Source organism: Heterodontus francisci, chromosome 14, assembly GCF_036365525.1.
Source record: "Heterodontus francisci isolate sHetFra1 chromosome 14, sHetFra1.hap1, whole genome shotgun sequence".
NCBI lineage: Eukaryota > Metazoa > Chordata > Chondrichthyes > Heterodontiformes > Heterodontidae > Heterodontus > Heterodontus francisci.
Window position 1 is genome coordinate 51,523,848 of NC_090384.1, and position 20,713 is coordinate 51,544,560.

General features: G+C 44.4%; 1 long non-coding RNA gene across 1 annotated transcript in view; it reads left to right on the top strand.

Annotated features, from left to right (window-relative positions):
* LOC137377297 (uncharacterized) overlaps positions 1 to 20,351 on the top strand; it is a 29,334-nt gene extending 8,983 nt beyond the window's left edge. The window contains exon 3 of the long non-coding RNA XR_010976384.1: positions 18,413 to 20,351. This is a non-coding gene — a long non-coding RNA (uncharacterized lncRNA). The remainder of the gene's footprint in view (positions 1 to 18,412) is intronic.
* The last annotated feature ends 362 nt before the right edge of the window (positions 20,352 to 20,713 follow it).

Genomic DNA, 20,713 nt, shown 5'->3' on the forward strand with positions numbered 1-20,713 from the left:
TTATGAACAGGGTTTTATAACAATATGCTGTAAATATTTGATCAAATTCTAAAGGTTAACGTTAAAAATATTTTTTCAATGAACATTGCTCACAGTCAACAAAAATTCTTCAGTATTAGATTCCAGTCAATAGATTTTGGACGTGTTAATGTGCATGATATATGTTGGGAAATTCTAGGATTAGCTGTTCTCCTGATGTGTCACCAAATGTGTTGATGCATAAGCTAGATAGATGACATAGGATGAAAGAACAAAACCGTTCCCAATCCCAAAAGAGCAGGAATAACTGATTCATGAAAATTTCACTGTATGTCAAATGCATCGAGCTTTGATTTTGTTTGTTATTGTTGATCATATTCAATGTGAAAAGGAACATTGTAAAACAGAGCTTGAGCAGCTCTGATGACTCAATAAGTTCATCCAGACAAAAAAGTCCCAGGTTCAATCCTATGTCTGTGCTGAGCTAGCAGATATCAGCCAAGATGGGAGTAGGTCTCAGAGCTCCTGAACTGGGGATGGGAGAATCAGCCACAGAAGGTGTTGGGTCAGTTCTACAGCCCCACTTCCATTTTTGAAAATGTTGCTATCATTTCAACTGGAGTGACTCTGGTCATCGCATAGTATAAAATAATCAAAATTGCATGTAATTAATGTTTTGATTCTGTAACCTGGTGACTCATTGTCAAGTTTACATTTGAACAGTGGCTCTTTGGAAGAGGTACAGGAGACAAACTGTGCCCAGGGAACCACAATTTATCAAGGAGTTAAGGCCTTCAGTAGAAGCAGCATATTAGCTCGAAAAAATAGCCTGTAAACATGGCCAACTGAATTACATGGGAATTAAGGTGAAGTGGCAGAACAAATGTGGACAGGGGTTAGATGGGGAAGCAATGTCAAATGCTGCCTCATTCATTTCATTCCATCATAGCAGCAATGATATCACAGTACGTTTTGACTCTTAATTAGTCTGGTTGTATTCAGTCATCTTGGCTGCTGCCTACCATTGTCTCACCTGGCTGGGTAGTTGCTGCTGGGATGTATGTAAGCCTTTGTGCTTACTTTGCTTTAATGATTAAAGAGTATTTTCTTCTATTTCTGCTCTACACTGATAAATAATAGTTGCTCACTGTTTTTCTGTAGCTGTTTCTGCAGTATAGCTGTTATATTTTTAAGAGGCATGGGTTATATTGCATTTAACCACATAAATTGTTTTTAACAACTTATCTTCCATAGGTTATTTAAAGCAACACATTTTAGATTCGTATTGCATTCATCATCCATTCTATAAATAAATTTGTTTCTTTCCATACAGATGCATAGTGTGTACTAAAAATTTGCTATTTTTCAATGACTACCTCCTTAATGCAATCCATTTACTATTATATTAACTAAATGCATTGTTAAGTTGGAGACAATGAGACTGATTGTCATGTTCCAATGTTAGCCCAGTGGGCAGTGAGCAGGATATGTTTGTTGGTTGCCTCCTCAAGGCAGTGGAGAACCTGTCCCATTTTCTCGCACCCCCTCCACCAGCCCCACCGCTCTAAATCATTTGCAGCTCCAAGCACAAAACAATCTTGCAATAAACACCTTGCTCATTAGTGGGTGGGAACTTGGGTGCTGCTTCCAGTTTATAAAGGCTGCAGCAGCTTGGAGAGAGTGCCTTTTAATCAGCAACTTAAAAAGCAAAATCAAGATGGCAAGGGGTAATCAAAGGACTGCCTGGATAACTAGAGCGCGATTTAACTTGGAGTTTTTCCTTACACTGCCATAACTTCAGCAGAGACCCTCTTTGAATAGGTAGATGGCGTTTCTCTGAAGTTATACTGGTAGAGTGGAAGAAACCTCAAGCAAATTCATCCCTAGGTTTTCTGACAAGATCGTACCCTTCCACTGCTTCTGAATTGACACACTGCTTGTCTGACATCCAGTCCTGGATTAGCCAAAACATCAGGAAGGCCTACGCCATTGCCTTCAGCCCACACCACAACTGTGTTTCCTTGCCACTGATTCCATTCCCCTTTCAGGCCACTGTCTCAGGCTGAACCAGACTGTTCACAACCTCAGTGTCCTACTTAACCCTGAGCAGAGCTTCTGACCACATATCCTGTCCATCACAGAGACTGCCTTCTTCCACCACCATAAATGTTGCCTGACTTTGCTTCTGCATCAGTCTATCTGCTGCTGATAATTTCATGCACGCTTTTGTTAACTCCAGACTCGCCTATTCCAATCTTGTCCTGACCCCCACATCTTCCATTCTCCATAAACTAGAGCTTATCTCAAACTCTACTGCCAGCATTCTAACTCGCACCAAGTCTTGTACATCCATTGCTCTTGTGTTCGCTGACGTACCTTGGCTCCCAGTCCATAGAATCATAGGGCAGGATTTTATTCTGCCCGTGGAGATGGGCACAGAGGTGGGGGGAGCGGGGGGTGGGGTGGGGGGGTGGTGGGGCGGCAAACAAAATGGCAGAGGGCACAATTCCTGACATTGCCTGGGACCCCTGCCATATTGTCTGGGGCAGGGAAAGCTGTGGGTGGCCTTCCCACCCCAGGCCAATTGAGGCCCTTAAGTGCCTAATTACTGGCCACTTAAGGGCATCTTCCCAGCTCCAGTTCAATTTTATTGAAGGTGGAGAGGCCTGCCGCCACAGGGAGTCACCACTAGGTAAAGCCTGGTATCTTCTAGCCGGGTCAGGGGGTCCTTCCCTTGGGAGCAATCCATGGCCCCCGGAGGTCTCCCCCCAGCGGTGATGACCACTTCCCCAGTACGACCCCATCTTACCCTCACCAACCATCCCCCCACCCCGTCACCGGGGTCTGCCTGAATGGCCATGGCGACCCCAACCCACTCACCTCACCCAGGATCTCTTTCAGTCTTTGGTACTAGAGAGCTTCCTGCAGTACTGGCGGTGGCAACCACTCCCGGTGGCGCTGCCTGTACCGCAAAGCTGCCAGCCACCGATTGGCCGGCAGCTCTAGAAGCAGGAGCTCATCCCTTAAAGGGACAGCATCCCAGACAGCTGGCAGTTAATTGGCTGCTCACCATGGGATAACAACATGGTTCGACGGAGGCTGAGGCCCACTGTTGGCACCCCTGTCGCTGGAATAAAATCAGGCCAACAGAATCATAAAATGGTTACAGCACTGAAGGAGGCCATTCACCCCATCACACTGCAGGAACAATTAAGCCAATCCCACTCCCCAATCTTTCCCTGTAGCCCTGCAATTTTGTTTTTCAGATTCTTATCCAATTCCCTTTTGAAAGTCATAATTTAATCTGCCTCCTTCACACTTTCAGCCAGTGCATTCCAAATCCTAACCATTTGCTGTGTAAAAAAGTTTTTCCTTATGTTGCTGTTGGTTCTTTTGCCATTCACCTTAAACTGGTGTCCTCTCATTCTCAATCTGTCACCAATAGAATTTCTCTCTATCTACTCTGTCTAGACCCTCATGATTTTGAACAACTCTATCAAATCTTCTCTCAAACTTCTCTGAGGAGAACACACCAGTTTCTCCAATCTATCCACATAACTGAAGTCCCTCATCCGTGGAACCATTCACGTAAACCTTTTCTGTAACCTCTCCAGATCCTTCACATCCACCCTAAAACGTGGTGTCCAGTATTGGATACAATACTCCAGTCGAGGCCACTTGTCTGCCCATTCCACCAGTCTGCCTTAATCCTCTTGAAGTCTATCACTATCCTCCTCACAGTTCACAATACTTGGCTTTTGTGTAATCTGCAATTTTTGAAATTGTGCAATGTGCACCCAAGCCTAGGTCATTAATATATATTGTTACGGTCAAGTGAGGAGGGGTCGTAGGGCTTTCCTCTTTTCCCTCTCCTTGTTTGACCACAACAGGTTTAGTTCTTTCTTAAAGTGAATGTACTGGCCAATTCAGTAGGTGTTTGATTGCTCACTTGCTATGATCTTAACATGAACTAATCGGACAGGTTTTCTTGAGTTTAACAAAGAAAGAGGTTAACTTTATTGTACCTAAACCAAACTAATGAAAATAATAAACTACGTGCCAACTTGCACTCATACACACACGCTAGAGGTTTACACACACACACACACACACACACACACGTTACAGAGTGGGGAAAGGTAGATTGGTTGAGTTAGAGTCTATAGAGAAAAGGGACATACAGTTTGTGGGGTTTGCTGATTTGGCTGGCTTCTAGCTGAATTTGGGCAGTCCTGAGGCTTTTAGTTTGAAGAGGTAGATGACTGGTTTGGTGGGTCTCTTGGAGACAACAATGCAAATGATTTCCTTCAACGGGGTTTCTGATTGTAGCTGGAGAATGCAAAGGTGGTCAGTCAACAGGCAGAATTCAAAGCCTGTAAGCTGAAATGGAGAGAGAGAGAGAGAGACACCCACTTAGGGTCTGCACGTGTCAGAGTCCAGAAGCTTCTCCTCTCTCTACTGCAGAGAAACACAAACTTAAAACCACAGATGGGGAGGGGCTTGCCACATGACAGTCACTCAGTGATTCAAACATAACAGTTAGCAGTATTTCTCTCTTGCTAAAAAACACTGGTAGTTCCCTTAAACTTCCTGGATCTTGGTTCTTTCTAGGAAATGAGCAGACATTTTGTCTCCCTCCTCACAGTCCTTGCAATATAGGATACAGTGTTGCAAATTTGGTGGCCATACTAAGCTGCCAGAAAAATCATCCTTTTAGCTGATCTTTTTTATATGTCTTTTAAAAAAATTCAGATCTACAGTCAGTGGATTGAAGACAATTATCATTCAACAAAGCACATTGGTGTGATAATATCAAGAAAGTAGTACTAACCCCTGGAGCACTCTACTGTATATCTTCCTCCAGTTCAAAAACCATTCTACTCTCTGTTTCCTGTCATTCAGCCAACTTCGTATCCATGCTACCACTGTCAATTTTAACCCATGGGTTACAACTTTGCTGACAATGTTGCACTTTTTAGAAGCCCAACTAGATTTTAAAATTCTCAAATAAAAACAAGAAATGCTGGAAATACTCAGCAGGTCTGGCAGCATCTGTGGAGAGAGAAGCAGAGTTAAAATTTCAGGTCAGTGACCCTGCTTCAGAACTGACAAATATTAGAAATGTAAAATGGATTAAGCGTGTAAAGCAGGGGGTGGGGCAAGAGATAACAAAAGAGAAGGTGTTGATAGAACAAGGTCACAGATAATAACTGACAAGAAGATCATGGAACAAAGGCAAACAGTATGTTAATGGTGTGCTGAAAGACAAAGCGTTAGTACAGAAAGGGTGTGAATTCACTGTAAAGCACAAAGCACTCCAAGCACAAACATTAAAACATTTTTTTAAAAAACAGGAACAGTGGGTAGGCACAGTAGAAACAAACTAACCAAACTAAAAAAACTAAAATAAAATAACCAAATAAAAAATAAAAAATAAAAAAAGAGCAAATAACTAAACATAAAAAGAAAGGGCCCGTCATGCTCTGAAATTATTGAATTCAATGTTCAGTCCAGCAGGCTGTAGTGTGCCTAATCGGTAAATGAGATGCTGTTCTGAAGAAGGGTCACTGACCTGAAATGTTAACTCTGCTTCTCTCCACAGATGCTGCTAGACTTGGTGAGTATTTCCAGCATTTCTTGTTTTTATTTCACATTTCCAGCATCCGCAGTATTTTGCTTTTATATTATTATGCTGCTCCTCGAGCTTGCGTTGATGTTCGCTGGAACACTGCAGCAATCCCAGGACAGAAATGTGAGCATGAGAGCAGGGGTGGGTGGATCTGGAGGCTGGTGGGATGGAAAGTGAGGACAAGGGGAACCCTGTCGCAGTTCTGGGAGGGAGGGGAAGGGGTGAGGGTACAGGTGCAGGAAATAGGCCGGACACGGTTGAGGGCCCTGTCAACCACAGTGGGGGGGGGGGGGGGTGGGGTGGGGAATCCTTGGTTGAGGAAAAAGGAAGACATATAGAAGCACAGTTGTGGAAGGTGGCATCATCAGAGCAGATGCGTCAGAGATGGAGAAACTGGGAGAATGGAATGGAGTCCTTACAAGAGGCAGGATGTGAAGAAGTGTAGTCGAGGTAGCTGTGGGAGTCAGTGGGCTTATAATGAATATTAGTAGAATATTCTCATCCTCTTGTTCAACTCTATGGCCACACTCCTCTCTCTCTCTGCAACCTCCTCCAGTCCTACAACCCTTCAAAACTCTGTTTTTCCATCTATGGCCTCTTATGCATTCACCACTTCCTTTGATTCATTATTGATGGCTGTGCCTTCAGCTACCCAAGCCCTAATGTCTGGAATTTCCTCTCTAAACCTCTCCACCACTCTCTCCTCCTTTAAGTTCCTCCATAAACCATACCTCTTTGACTAATTATTTAGTCACCCGTCTTATGTTTCATGTGTGAAAGTGTGAAATTGTCCATTTTGGCTGGAAGAATAAAACAGAAGCATATTATCTGAATGGTGAGAGATTACAGAGCTGAGCTGCAGAGGGATCTGGGTGTCCTCGTGCATGAATCGCAAAAGATTAGTATGCAGGTACAGCATGTAATTAGGAAAGCTAATATTAAGTTATCGTTTATCACGAGGGAAGTTGAATACAAAAGTAGGGAGCTTATGCGTCAGCTATACAGGGCATTGGTGAGACCACATCTGGAGTACTGTGTACTGTATTGGTCTCCTTATCATCCTATAGGAAGGATGTAAATGTGTTGGAGGCAGTACAGAGAAGGTTTACTAGACTAATACCTGGAATGGGTGGGCTGTCGCATGAGGGACGATTGGACAGGCTAGGCTTGTATCCGCTGGAATTTATAAGTATAAGAGGCGACTTCATTGAAACATATAAGATCCTGTGGGGTCTTGACAGGATGGATGTTGAAAGGATGTTTCCCCTTTTAGGAGAATGTAGAACTAGGGTTCACTGTTTAAAAATAAGGGGTCGCCCATTTAAGACAGAGATTAGGAGAATTTTTTCTCTCAGAAGGTCATGAGTCTTTGGAATTCTCTTCCTCAAAAGGCGGTGGAAGCAGAGTCTTTGAACATTTTGAAGGCAGACGTAGATAGATTCTTGATAAGCAAGGGATGAAAGGTTATCGGAGGTAGGTGGAAATGTGGAGTAATCAGTTCAGCTGTGAACTTATTGAATGGCAGAGCAGGCTCGAGGGGTAGAATGGCCTACTCTTGCTCCTAATTCGTATGTTCGTATGTAATATCTCCTCTTTCGCCTCACTGTCAACTTCAATTTGATTATGGTCTTCTGAAGCAACTTGGGTCATCTTACTATATTAAAGATGCTATTGTCACACTTAGGAGAAGTGTAGCGATGAAAATACAGAAACACACTTATTACGTCCTGGTGAGAAATAGGTCTAGGGTTCCCTTTCAGCCTTCATCTAGTCTTACCATAACAGGGTTTTATTTTTAAACACATTGTGTTTTTAGCTCCCCCTTGGTGAATCCTTGTTCACTGCTTTCCAATTATAAGGCAAAGAAACCAACACAAACAGGCTTTCTTAGGTTTAAAGAAGAAAAGTTGGAATTTATTAAACTTGAATTTAAACTCTAATTTGGTTGTTGCCTACGGACACATGACGTGCCCACACTAGCATGCATATGCGATACACACATGCAAATAGAGACAGAAAAGAGCAGAAGAAAAATAAAGTGGAAAAGTTTGAGGCGATATCTGAAGAGTTTTTGTTATGGTTCTTCAAGCTCACTGTGAAGTCCCTGATGGTAGGTAGATCTTGCTTTTCGTTGGGGCCCAGTATTCTTCTTTAACCTTGTTCGCTGTAGGAGACTTTTCTCTCTTGGGGTTTATGTGTCTTCAGTGGATTCAGAGGCTTGTGAGAAATAGATGGGAGCAAACAGGGGAGATCTTCTCAGTTCAGGAGCAAAGAGACACTCTGAGTTCAAACTGTTAGTACAATTCAGAAAAGTCCAGGTCGCTAAGCAAGTTAGTCATGTGACTAACTGATCTGACCACGTCTTGGATTATATCACTTTAGCAGTCTCTGGAATGCTCCTGTTGCACACAGTACCTGGTGACCAAGGTCCATTGTGGGTTGAATATGTCAGGGAATGGTCCTTTGTCATTGCAATCACTGTCTGTTAATATGCAAATGTCTTTTCCAACCACGGCTGATCTGTTTAACAAGTCCTTTCTTCACTCCAGTAACAGTTTAAAATCAATGTTCATGACAAAATTAATGTGCCTCATTCTTGGAAGGTGGGGGCCTAGCACAGCACACTGAAAAGTTATAAAATTTAGAACAATTTTAAAAGATTGGGACATGGACTGTCAACATAATGGAGGACAAGTCATGACTTATGACACCCCCTGCACTGTAATCCAGATTCATTGTCTACTAATACTGAAAACCAATCAAACCCCTCTGCATAGAAATAAGACAGATAATCACACATGGATGCGAGCTACACTCAAACAAACTAAGACAAAAACCTTCCCAGACTTTTCATCTCCAACTAATTTTCACCACGATGGAATGTGAACACATCCTCAAAATGGGGCCATCAAAAGGCCATTGTTTAGCCCAGCAAGAACTGAAACCTAAAGTCACATGGGCAAAACTAACACTTGTAAGTTCACCTTAAAAGGTAATCATTTTGAGGAGCAAAAGGGGGTCTTGCCAGTATAGAATTTCAGACATCAAGATTGGTCTGGGCTCTCCTCAGCCACATGGTAAATATCTAAAACCATCTTGAATTCCAGCAAGGCTGAGACAGAGAGATCAGTTCCAGCCAACACAATTGAATCCTGCTGAGACAAGTTGGAAGTTACAGCAGAAACAAGAGACTGCCTTTGTAAAAACGACCCTTCTACCTGTGGGAATTGAACTAAGCCATCAGCATCGGCTTCAACCCGAAGTGAACTACCAGAAGGCTGCAACAGCCCAGCAATTACAAGACAACCGGCAACCAGGCCTTTAACTTTAAAATTCACCTTCCAAGAGAATCCCACAGGTTTTCACTGAAACAACAGACTTGTACACTTTGAACTCTTACCCTTTACCTTCTATCTATCTTCTCTTGAGAGAGCATGTGAGAGTGAATGTATGCATCAGTGATATTGCATATATTTCAGGAAATGAATATTGTTTCATAAATAGTTAATCTTCTGTTTTAAAACCTACAAGAAAACCTGTCACTGTCAGTTTGTTTGGCAAATGAAACACAGGGATTGAAACACTAGTAACACAAAAACACTGTCTGTAGTCAGGTAGGAGGTGAACAGTGGAAACCAGCCACATCATCATCCACCTGGCCATAACATGATATAAATGCAAATTATTGTTGTTATGGTCATAGAGATCCTCATGGAGTAAGCTGCATAGAGAAAGAACATCCTCATCCCCTCGAATGGTTGGCATCTCTCAATGCAGGTTGGGGAATGAGTTTGGAGGAGGTGATGGAGCGTGTAAATGCCAGCATGTTAGTGTGAATAATGATGTTCAAAATAATCACAGTCATCTGCATGCTGCACAACTTTTCAATATGAAAAGGATTAAGCATGTAGCGGGATGAATAGGAAGCCCATGTTGCATCACAAGCAGAGCAAGATGAGAAAATAGAGCAAACAGCAGTTTCTCATTCACAGTGTTTACAACAATTCCCAAATCCAATCTCTGCATAAATATTACCGAGAAATAAAGTGATTTATAGTGTTCTCAGAAGCAACATGCTGTCCATTTCCATCTACTGTACATTAATATCAGTTTGTAACATTGCATGGTTCTTCTCACCAAAATAAAAACAAAGTGCTCAGTATTTGTTATGTTGCATTTACAAATGGACCTTTAAAGGTCACCAGTGTGCTTCCCATTAGTAAATTGATTAGGTTTGTGGCTCCACTTTCCTAACCTAGTGCTATATCTCAGTATTTGCTCAGTGAGAGAATCAGTGTGGTAACAGGCTGTTGTTGTTTACTACAGGTCTTAAGGGATGGAAATGACTGCTACAACTGGAGCTACTTCTGAGAAGACAGTGACTGCTCGTATTGACAAACTAACGTCTTGAGTTATTTCAGGGAAAAGGATGGTTCAGTTTCCTGAGATGAAGTTGCCTTATATGACCCTTCTGCATGCCCCAAATAATGCACGTCTCTGCAGAATGGCCAATGATCTGTGTAAAAAGCTGCCCCTGAGCAATACTAAGCCGACTCTCTTTGACATGTCCAGTCAATTCCCCAGCCCAGCAGATCCCAACAGTGACAATTTCTGTTCATGGGAATCCAAGTTGGAGTTGAGGGACTTTAGTTAAGCAATGATCTTCCTTCAATGAAGTACAATACCCTTGTCTATGCAGCACAGGAATGACTGAGGCTGGGTCCCTTGTCAGTTACTTGCTGTTATATAACTGTCAATTCCACTTGCTCCTCCTCAACTATAACATGCTTTAAATGCTCCCTCCATAAACTTACTACCAAAGACCCCAGGGAACTATAATCTGTGAAGGTGCTTTTGCCAGGTAGGGTGATTACGTGACTTACCATAAAGTGCTTAGGTCTTTGTGGTCACTAGTTATTTTCATCTCATCTTGAGAAAATGCTACTGGTAGAGAAAAGGAAAACTGGTTGCAAGATGGAATGCCTTTTGGGAGAAATATAAAGGCAGGTGACCACTTATTGGGCCTAAATCATTTATCAACTTTTCCAAAAGATTTTGGGCTTTGCTCCTACCTCCTGGATCCAGGCACCCACCTGAGAAGCCTCTGCAATCAGGCACCCCTGCACAAACCACCTACCCTGAGGCCCTGGACCCCCACTTCCCCCCTGACCACCAAGCCCCTGATATTCCCCCCGCCCCCGCCCACTCACTAGCATGCAGAAGGGTCAGATAGGGCAACTTCATCTCAGGAAACTGAACTATCCTTTTCCCTGAAATAACTCAGGAAGTTAGTTTGTCAATACGAGCAGTCACTGCCTTCTCAGATGCAGCTCCAGTTGTAGCAGTCATTTCCATCCCTTAAGACCTGTAGTAAACAACAACAGCCTGTTACCACACTGATTCTCTCACTGAGCAAAGCGAGGTGGGGAATTAAATCTCTTTCCAGACCCAAACCTGCCTTCAACCCATCCAATTCTGGCTTTAACTGAGGCCAGAAGGTGGGCAGGGGCCTAACCCACTCAAAGGAGGTAGATTGGGACTTTAAATATGATAATGAGGCTGCGAGCCTCACTGTCTTTCAGCTTTTCAACTTTGAATCTGGCCAGCCAGGTTTCCCAGCTTCATTGAGGTGAGGACTTGGCAGATTCAGAAGGTGAGTGTCTTTGCTCCTACCTCCTGGATCCAGGCACCCGCCTGAGAAGCCTCTGCAATCAGACACCCCTGCACACACCACCTACCCCGAGGCCCTGGACCCCCACTTCCCCCCTGACCACCAGGCCCCTGATATTCTCCCTGCCCCCGCCCCCGCCCACTCACTAGCAAACTTCGGATCCACCCCCCAGGGATCAGCAATCCACCCAATCAACATCCCTTCCTCTCCTTGCCCCAGGGATCGACACATCTCCTCACTCTCCCAATTGACCCCTCATCGAGATTGCCACTCTGGTGCAGATTTATCTGGTCTGGTGGTCATCACTGACCAGGATTCCCAGCCAACAGGAAGCCAAGACTATCAATCAGAATTGGCTTCTAGGTGGGGAACTGATCAGTGACATCACGCACACACTGTGAAGTTCCAGGTTTCCCGTGCCTTTGAGACCCCGCCCCCTCCCGCACTTATGGTTCAGATAGGTTAAAATTTAGCCTTTTAATTTTTTTTAAGCCATTTCACAGGCTGGATGGGCAACAGTAGGAGCTGGAAAAAACCAGTGGAAGGCAAATTCTATGAACAAGTGATAGAATGGCACATGCACCTGAGTCTTCTATTTGATAGGTGGAGAGGTGCTTCTGTAAGAGGTAGGTGTGAGGAGCGTTGTCCTGTCTGGCACTCCTGGTATCCTTCCACAGAGGACAGTAGGATGTAATGACCAACACAGTATACACTACTCATAGGACCCACAAATAGTTGGGGATGAAAGCTACTACTAAGGTAAGGCTACCCCACCAGAAAGCATTTACTAAGAAATGGTTCAATTATATATGCCATAAAGTGGGGTAGAATTTTAACCCACCACACTCAGCAAGAACAGGGAGGGTGTGGAGTTAAAATAGCCACCTCCACACTCACCTTCCTATTAATCACAGGGCTGGCAGCTCTAGAGCCTCAGCAGCCCCAGCAGGAGAGATGAGCACTGCTGAAACAAGTCTGAGAACGTCAAGGAAGTGTAGAGGAGGAGAGATGTCATATATCTGCAGGGCCTCCAAACAAACTCTCAAAATGCAGTGGAACCAGACAGCCAACTCAGTCAATGCCAGAAGTCTAGTCCTGAGAACCTGGATGCAGTGCCACAAAAGTTCAGTGACTTCACCCAAGTAGTCATGGCCAGTGAATGAATCTTCAAATGTCATATCTCAGGGCTAACCCCACATTCTGCTCCATGCAGCACATCCCGATCACTCACCTACCAATAATCTCTATAAATCACAACAAATATCTAACATTCATAGCTTCAACTCACCCTGACCATTGCTGCAAGCCTCATAGCTAGATCTCATAGCTTGCACACACAGCCAGCTATTCAACCATGACAGGCACATCACCCAAACACATTGCACCACACTCACTGACACACTTCCCTTTCTCTTGTAGGCCAAAGTGGCACCTAACCGGTGGGGGACAGGCACTGCTGTATGTCCTAGGTTCTATGAAGGAGATGGTGCTCACCATCATTGGAATATCCATGACAGAGGCCATTGCCAGCTGCAGGGTTGAAAGCATTGAAGATGACGGTTTCTCAAACCTAATCCTCCTTCTCACATCCTACTTCCCCCTCATCTCAAAATCTCTTCTGGTTTACAAGCTGTAGGTGGTTTAATCATACCTTTCCCCCCACACTCTCCTCTCACCATAATCTTACCTTTGTGCCTTTCTCCTTTCAGATACCCTGAAGCTACAACCTGGCCAGGCAGTGGTGACAGAGACAGAGCTGGAAGAGCACAATCACTCATTCTCACATTTGCAGCTGCAAGATTATATACTGACATTGCACATATATTAGAGGACAGGGTGAGACATTAGGGACAAGTGTAGCATAGAGTCATAGAGCGATACAGCACTGAAACAGGCCCTTCGGCCCACCGAGTCTGTGCTGACCATCAACCACCCATTTATACTAATCCTACATTAATCCCACATTCCCTACCACATCCCCACCTTCCCTCAATTCTCCTACCACCTACCTACACTAGGGGCAATTTACAATGGCCAATTTACCTATCAACCTGCAAGTCTTTGGCTGTGGGAGGAAACCAGAGTACCCAGCGAAAACCCACGCAGTCACAGGGAGAACTTGCAAACTCCACAAAGGCAGTACCCAGAACCGAACCCAGGTCGCTGGAGCTGTGGGGCCTGTAGTTCTAACCACTGCACCACTGTGCTGCCCCTTAAACAGGTCCTAGCTTGCCAGAGGGCGAGGTTGCACATGAGTTCTACTGCAGAGGATTCAGATGAGGACATCATAGGTTGGCCTACAGGAAAAGGCTGATGGGTATACTTATGAAATGCTTGGTGCATTGGCAGATCTGCCAGAAAGTCTGCAATCACATCAAGGAGCGTGGAGGAGGTCGGCACCACCTTGGCACAGGGCTTTGCACAGAGCTTGGAGCCCATCCTTTCCAGTGTAGAAGTGGTGGTTAATTTCATGAGAACATTCCTGATGCCGATGTCTCAGCTTTCATTGCAGCACAAGCAACGTCTGGGAGCTGCAGTGGAATCTCAGACTGCTGTCATCATAGTTGCAAATACTAGTGTTCGAAGGGGCTTTCAGGATGTCACAGCAGTCCAGCAATCTGCCCTCCAACAGTTTACTAGGATTGCTGATGCACCGCCCCGGGAAAGGACAGTAGCTCCATGCAGCACAAACCTGCTACCCGCTCTCTCAGGATGACAGGATTCGTGCTCCCATCACTGCCACTCCCCAACATCCTTGCTGCTGCCTGTTAGCTAGCCAGCCAGCCCAGACTCTGTGCTCTGTGTCACTTCTGCCCATTCTCCTTGTCATGCTGTATTCCAAGGGGAATACCTACTACTATATCCATGTCTGTGTGCAAGTGGTCTGTGTGGAATCGTTAAAGTCAAGACAAAGTCCTTCAGCACATGCCACACCACTCCCTGTAGACTTCAACTTTAAACAACTCTGGAAACCATCAAACACCTACAATTGCAGCAAGAGCCAGTGTGAAAAATAGCCCTAGTTGGGGGTCTTTTCTGTTGTTGAACAGGTGTTCAGTTGTGTGAGGTTAAATGAGCACTGGATGTAGAACTCCAAAATTGCAGCACTGGCATCAAATCATCATGATCTGCCTTCCCTGCACTCTTTTGACAAATGCTCCCTGTGTGTGCCCTATTGCCCTCACCAAGATTCCATTGCCATGGCCAACAGCAAAGGTATGTTTGTGTGTGCACTGTGGATGCCATTTTGCAGCAAAACAGCACCCATAGTGCCTAGAAAACTGGCACTATGCATCCAAGTTTTATGGCATTACATTCTACAGCGGTCAAATGGTTGAGTTTTCAGTAATGAACTGTAGCAAGACGTCCAAACTTCAGCAAGGAGGCAGCACCTTCATGTGAGGTGAGGGTTGGAGTGAAGTTCGACATAAAAAGGAGAGTAAAACAATTAAAAGCTTTTGAGAAGTGTATTTTCTCTCTCTCTCAGTAGTCCTGTGGAAGGCAGGGAGATCACTCGTCTAATCCTCAGTGCACTCACCCTGAGTATAGATCTGGGATCACTCTCACCAACATAGCATCTGAGACTGACTGTTGGCCTTTAGGTGGGAAACTTGATGCTCTTGTTACATTAAAGGATGGTAATGCAATGTATTAAGCATTTGTGGCACTTACCAGTACTTTCTTTCATGCTTTGTTAACCATGAATGGCCATTTTTAATGAGGCATATTTTGAATCCTCAACTTTCATGTCGGCAAAGCTAAAAGAACACGTTTAAGATTACATACAAATTGTCACCACATGAGCAAACAGTAAGCACGTACAATTCATGTAGCTTTATTTAAAATGCTGCTTGTAGTGTGTGCACATAGTGTTGATGCTAAGATTTGTAGCATAGTTAAACAGGTATCTGAAGTTGGTGCTTTGGGAGTAGTGATGGAGATTTAAGCACTGTAGCTGAGGGCATTGGGTAGATATAGTCAGGACTATTAATGGAGCTGGAAGATTTCTATCTTTAGGAAAAGGCCTCCTCTATGAGAACCTGTGGACTGGTTGTTAGAACTGGCAACAGGTTCTCTTCTACAGCCCCTACATGCTCCCGCTTCTGCCCTTGATGATTCCCCTGCTGTTAGTTACAGGGTGCGTCCATGATGACACATCTGCAGTTCGGTAACAGTTCGGTGATCACAATCATTAATAACTTAAGAGGCAGGATGTCCTCATAATTTTCCTAGCTACCTGAAGAGCTCTTTCAGCATGTCAATTGTGTACACAATAATTACAACTGTGGGAGGCATGTTCTTCATTCCACCTGTTTTCAGCTGATGTTCATGGATGTTGTAGAGGTCACACGTGCCAGGACTGCAGAAGATAGCCTTGTTTGCTGAGGAATCATTCTGCCACTTTCCTTTGTGAGCCAAATGTTAGTAACAAAGTGGATTCCTTTACAATGAAAGCATCACGATGGCTGCCTGAAGAACAAGCATTTACTTCCATAATAAAATGCTGAACTAGCTGAATGTTCAAATAGTCGAATCGTTTCTGATTCACTTAGGTAATGTATTGCAATAGGAAACAAGCAGGAGTTATATAGGGCTGGATTTTCGTTCCTGGGTCCCAATCCCACCGTGGGATGAAATACGAGTCATGAGCCCGGAAATACTGGCAGCAGGACCCCAAAGAGATTTTCGAAGAGTTGACCGATTAAGAGGCCACCTCCAGGAGCCTTTTCCAATTAAGGATGGTAAGTGGGCTGCACAGCTGGGAGAGCCAATCAAAGCGCCCAAAGCTCTGGGTGGCCAGCAGCCCCACCGGGAGAGGTGAAAACTGCCAAAGTAGGTAGGAGAACAAGAGGGCACCTCAAGATGGAGGGGGAAATTAAATGAGGCATCGCTGGGCCCTGGCCTGCTGCAGGGAGGCTATCTGCATCCATCTGTTGGGCTTTGGCCTCAGCGGGGGGCCAGTATGCTGTCTGGAAAATTCTATCCAGCTTCTGAAGAATGCCCTCAATAGGCAATTTAATTGACCTAATTGGCTGTCCACTGCTGGCAGGTGGGCAGCCGTCAGCCCCAGAAGCAGCCTTTGGGGCGGGAACAGGCTGACAGACCAGCAGACTGGCACACCAGACAGTAGCAAGACACTGTAGGCATGACTACTTGTGAGCCCGCCTCCGCCACACTATGAAAATACAGTCTATAGTTTCAATCTATAACTCATGATACTTTTGGGAATCTTGTCTCTCTTATCATACTGCTGCGAGTTGCCCATGGGATACATGAAATTGCTTGCTCAAGGAAACAAGGCCTTAGCGAGGGCAGCACAGTGGCGCAGTGGTTAGCACCACAGCTTCACAGCTTCAGCGACCCTGGTTTGCTTCTGGACACTGCCTGTGTGGAATTTGTAAGTTCTCCCACTGACCGTGTGGGTTTCTGCTGGGTGCTCCAGTTTCCTCCCGCAGCCAAAGACTTGCAGGTTTAGAGGTAAATTGGCCATTGTAAATTGCCGCTAGTGTATGTAGGTGGTAGGAGAATTGAGGGAAGATGGGGATGTGGAAGGGAATATGGGATTAATATAGGATTAGTATAAATGGGTGGTTGATGGTCGGCACAGACTTGGTGGGTCAAAGGGCCTGTTTCAGTGCTGTATCTCTCTATGATTTGCTTAATACATCTATGACCTATTTACAATATACATACCTCACTGGTTGTAAAGTGACTTGGGACATCATGAGGTCATGAAAGGAATTATATAGATGCAAGTTCTTTTTTTATGTTGCTGATATCCCCAGTGGCCACCGAGAACGATCTCAGCACAGTCCCTAGAAACTCTGAATGCCATTTTATATGAAGAGTACTATGACAATTTAAATGTCAGGACATTGTGTGATTGAAGCTAAACTGACATCATTTGTGTCATTTATTTACATCCACCAACAAACAGGCAGGTGCTTCCTGGGGCACTGAAAAAACAACTTGTGTAATTGCCCATGGTACTAAATGAGTAGAGATCTTGAATCTGTTACACCCAGAAATATGATAAGTAAATAATTAAAGAATCTGCCCGAGTCCCTTAATGCCCACTGTCAGGTTGCGGGTACAGCGCAGATAGAAACCTTGACACAATGTTCCTGATATTAATCTGAAGGCAACTGCTCTGCAGGAGTGGGGGCAGGGGCCATGGAATTGAATGCGGAAAACCTGGAAGCCAATTGAGCAGATCGGGATCTGTGATCTGAATGCAATTGTCCCAATTAATTTTGACTTCTGGAATTTCCGTTTCCAAGATGCACAGCAGATGTCATGTGCACCCATATGACACGATCTCAGTTGTATTTAAAAGGAAAATGCAAATTGGAGGATAGATGGTGAACACAGAGCAAGGGCAGCACTCGAATGTAATAATGCTCACTGGGATTACTAATAAGAAGGGATGTACTTTTCCTCAGCAATAGGAGGAAGAAACCTGCTGCTCTTGCCAAGAAGGCATGGTTGGAGGTAGCTGAGGTGGTGAACAGCAGAAGTGTTGTGCCCAGCTCATGGATGCAATGTAGAACACACTTTAAAGACCTAACTAGGTCATGAAAAGTGAGGGACATTTGCTGATTAAACTACGTACTGTACTTTAGGCCTCCTTCCTTTCACGCTATCTAGCTAAGTGTTCTCCATCACATCACTCCTCACACCCAAAAAACTTTCAGCAGCACCCAGTCTTCACTTTCTATGCAATTCATCACCTCCCCACCACTACTGACACTCTCCCAATCCTTATGCAATGTGACGCATGTGTCTCATACTCACCCTCACTGAATCCATCGGATGAATACCTCACCTTCACTTGAAGATCTGTTTATTGGCCACATGTAGGAGAAGACAGCGCAAAACACAAGGGGCTGGGTTGTCACAGTTAGTCCAGCTCAAAGATACAAAGGAGAAGGCTGTGGAAATAAGTGGCACATCTATATTCCTCTCAGTCAGATGGAGAAACAGGGAGCTGGTGACAGAATTATAAATATCTGTGACACACATACGCTGACTTCTTTTCATCAATGACTGAACTATGAGAAGACTGAATATCATGATTGTAAAGATTATGACTTTGTCATGGCTAAATCATATCCCTTTTGTTTGACTTCCAGGGCCTTCACATGTACAGCAAGTGTCACAGAACATCCATGAGGATGATTCCTCAGAGGACCTCATTCCTTCTGAGGATGCACTGTCACGGGACTTACAGCCTGCATGCATCAATGCAGGGAATCACTCTTTGTTGGATCCAGTTAGAGAGATAGTTGGGTTTTCACCTAGTGATTCACACATCAAGTACACACAAGTAAGCACTGGTGGCAGCGACAGCTGTGGAGCGTCCGCATTGGGGCAGCAATCCTCTGCAAGCTCTGCTCCCCTGGACATAAATGCTGAACCCGCAGGCTATCATTGAGATAGAGAATGCTAGACGTGCATCAGCAGCTTAGCTAGATATTAGCAGTCGTGACACACACACACTCTATTGGAATGGAGAGGCTGGAGGATTCCAATGCAATCGTGAGTGAATTGGTGGCTCAAGGAATTGTACTGATGTCTACCACAGAGAGTCTGTTTCTATGGAGCTTCAGCCAAGGCTCTCAAATGAGTCTGTGCAGACCATGACCATGGCTGTGCAGATTTTGCGTGCCAATTTGTATACTGCCTCAAAAAGGATGTTGAGTGTATTTGTGGTGGTGGGAATGGATTGCAAGATTGTATTTGTTTTGTTTCATACTAGGTTAACTTTTGAAATATTAAGGCATCCTGGGCAGCAGTTTAAGTGACTGCTCTTGCGATGGGTGCCCACCTTCATCCTCCTCCTCCATTTTTTCTTCATCCAAAGGTGGCTGAGGAGCCCCTTCGATCTCCTTTACCTGCAAACCTCTCTCCTGTGCACGTGGTGCCCCCATCATCAGCACTGCCGTGGATGGCGATGGTCTTTCTCTTCTGATGTGCTGTCCAACACATCTAAGGCCCCTCCCATCATGATCTTGTCAATTTGAAATCCTGGAAAGTTGAAAAAAAGCTGTATCTACACAAGAACTCTCCGACAAAAATTTGCCAGAGGGAACTGAGACAACAGTTGCAATAAGTGAGCTTTTATTCAGATGGGCAATCATAAGTTTAAATACCCATGTAAACTGCTGCCCAAACTCGCCTGTGTTCCCTGGTTAGTTTCACAAGCACTGGGAAACCTGTTCTGCTGAAGTAAAATTTGGAGGCAAGTTCATAACAATTTAAAAAGACCTGGTCTCCTGAGAATGCTCATTGTACCAATAAGTTCCCGCCTGCCTCCAATTAATAATTTCCTGACTTCAGCGAGTAGGTTTCTCGCCGGTATCCAAACGTACCTCCGTTAAACCCAGAAGTGAGTGTGCAGGAGCTGGGTTGTGCTCCACTTTAAAAAAAATTTTTTACCCTCCATCAGAATCTCAGAACGGTGGGAGAGCACAATGACAGCATCAAACTGGTAAAGCACCTGAGTTTATTCCATGAGCTCCTACTTGTGAACAATTGAGACATGATCAAATATTCACTGACCACCCCCCCCCCCCCACCCCCTCCATCCTTCCCTCCCCCATTCTCTGAACCAGGAGCCAAGTTCGAAAGGACCGTGGGTGGGAGAGATGATACTATAGTTGTGCAGACCTATCAGTGATCCACGCTGCCTTACTGTGGAAGTGTCAAATTGATGAATCTATCCTTTTCTATTATGTAGCCTGGCAAAGGCACTGTGAAGCCACCACTAACATCAACAGTTTGCTTGTTGTATCTCTGTAACTGAGTTTGGAAAGAGCCATAAAATATTAATGAGAGCTTGCAAATTAGTTAAGTCAATATGAATTAAAAGTCTGATGCTCAGAGGAATTTGACTTGAAGCAATATTTTTAACATGAATTATTTTGGTGGATCTTTTTCTTTCTTCAGTTGGAATATTGAAGAGGAAAAGGGTTCCAGTCAGTTTTAAGCATGAAAAGCTTTGATCTAGTTTATTATAAACACATTTGACTGTAGAGTATTTGCTTTATTTAAAGGTTCGGTCTGCAGAAGAGAGAGCAATTGCCATGCCCTCATGAAAAGACACTTTGTATTGCCCAGTTTCTGTAAATATTGTCCGGATTCCAAGTGAGATTCATTTAGAATAAACAAATGTTGCTTGTTGCCCAAAGCCTGCCTTTGAGTCATTGATTACTTTTTTTGCACATAGGAGGAGAGCTAGACCTGAGAACAAAATAAACAGTCTCTGACATGCTATTTTTAGCAGTGCTAGTGGAAGGGCAGAGCACTGTGTTCAGATCATAGACTCTATAGATACTTGAACTAATCTACACTTTGGACACGTTCCGGTGGTGAGCTCAAAAAATGGCAGCCCGTCTTTATGGGCTGCACGCCAAAGAGCCGCTCATTTAAAT